We start from the raw sequence: 1,761 nt of genomic DNA on the forward strand, positions 1-1,761 counted from the left end.
AAAACAATCAACACCAACACCCGTACACTCAAAACAATCAACACCAACACCCATCAACTCAAAACAATCAACACTTCTACACTTAAAACAATCAACACCCATACACTCAAAACAATCAACACCAACACCCGTACACTGAAAACAATCAACACCAACACCCGTACACTCAAAACAATCAACACCCATACACTCAAAACAATCAACACCCATACACTCAAAACAATCAACAACAACAGCCGTACACTCAAAACAATCAACTCCCGTACGCTCAAAACTATCAACACCTGTACACTCAAAACAATAAACACCCATACACTCAAAACAATCAACACCTGTACACTCAAAACAATCAACTCCAACACCCGTACACTCAAAACAATCAACACCCGTACGCTCAAAACTTCGGGTTTGAGTCGTTCGTTCATCACGTGACAGCCCCATACGCTTTAACCAATGCAGTCTGATCCGGAAAGAGAATTGATTAGTTCATCTCTCGAGTCTTGTTTATAAATGTGTGAATTTCTGTCATTATGGTTCTTTTCCATAACACTGAATGTTGTAACAAAGGAAATAAAGAGTTGGTTATTATCATGAAGTCTCTTTCCGGCTCAGACTGCATAGGGTAAACTTATGGGGCTGTCACGTGATGAACGATCGACTCGAAAAACCCGAAGACTCGAAAGATGAACTAATCAACTCTCTTTCCAGCTCAGACTGCATTGGTTAAACTTATGGGGCTGTTATGTGATGAACGAATGACTCGAAAAACCCGAAGACTCGAGAGATGAACTAATCAATTCTCTTTCCGGCTCACGTGCACTCAAAACAATCAACACCAACACCCGTGCACTCAAAACAATCAACACCCGTGCACTCAAAACAATCAACACCCGTGCACTCAAAACAATCAACACCCGTGCACTCAAAACAATCAACACCCGTGCACTCAAAACAATCAACACCCGTGCACTCAAAACAATCAACACCCGTGCACTCAAAACAATCAACACCCGTGCACTCAAAACAATCAACACCCGTGCACTCAAAACAATCAACACCCGTACAACTCAAAACATAACACCGCTTCACTCCGCTGGGGTTCGTTATATAGTTACAACGTATTCTTACATAATTAACACGTATAAACACGACAATAAATAGGTTTTTATTTACAATCTCTCACTTCCAAGTGTTACAAAACACCAGGGTTGCCAGGTTTTCACAACAAAACCCGCCCAATTGCTGCTCAATGGTGTCGCTTCAACCCGAGGACATGAAAAACAACTTCTTCTTTTTTCTTGGCTTTTGCAACTTGTAATTATTGCATATCACCACCTACTGTACAGGAGTGTGTAAAGAGACTTGGCAGATACCTTAAATGAAAAAATTAAAAACAACCAGCAGCAACAGTGTTAAATTAGCACAATTCCGCGGGAAAACCGCGGACTTGGCAACACTGCAAAACACACAAGTCTCATAAAATCTCGCGCCTGTTGTAACCAGCAAATCTCGCAACGTTTCTGTGGCACTCCGCTGCCGCTGATTGGCTGCTGTGAGTCCATTTAAACAGTTGAATCCTCACAGGAGCGTTTAGATGAGTGTTGATGGATTGAGCTCAGCTGAAGTTTTTATAAAGAAAACTCTGTAGCGCATATCGAGGTGAGTGCAGTGGATGTGTTATTAGGGACGTTCAATGCAATCGTTAAATCATAGATTTGAATATATATATATATATATATATATATATATATATATTTGTAT

The 1,761-nt window shown here is 40.6% G+C and overlaps 1 protein-coding gene across 1 annotated transcript in view; it reads left to right on the forward strand.

Annotated features, from left to right (window-relative positions):
- Window positions 1-1,567: 1,567 nt before the first annotated feature.
- LOC107679981 (protein brambleberry-like) overlaps window positions 1,568-1,761 on the forward strand; it is a 27,347-nt gene continuing 27,153 nt past the window's right edge. The window contains exon 1 of the mRNA XM_016475718.1: window positions 1,568-1,659. The gene's annotated coding sequence lies outside the window, so the exon portion shown is untranslated. The remainder of the gene's footprint in view (window positions 1,660-1,761) is intronic.

The sequence above is a fragment of the Sinocyclocheilus anshuiensis genome, unplaced genomic scaffold (genome assembly GCF_001515605.1).
Source record: "Sinocyclocheilus anshuiensis isolate Anshui unplaced genomic scaffold, SAMN03320099.WGS_v1.1 scaffold528, whole genome shotgun sequence".
NCBI lineage: Eukaryota > Metazoa > Chordata > Actinopteri > Cypriniformes > Cyprinidae > Sinocyclocheilus > Sinocyclocheilus anshuiensis.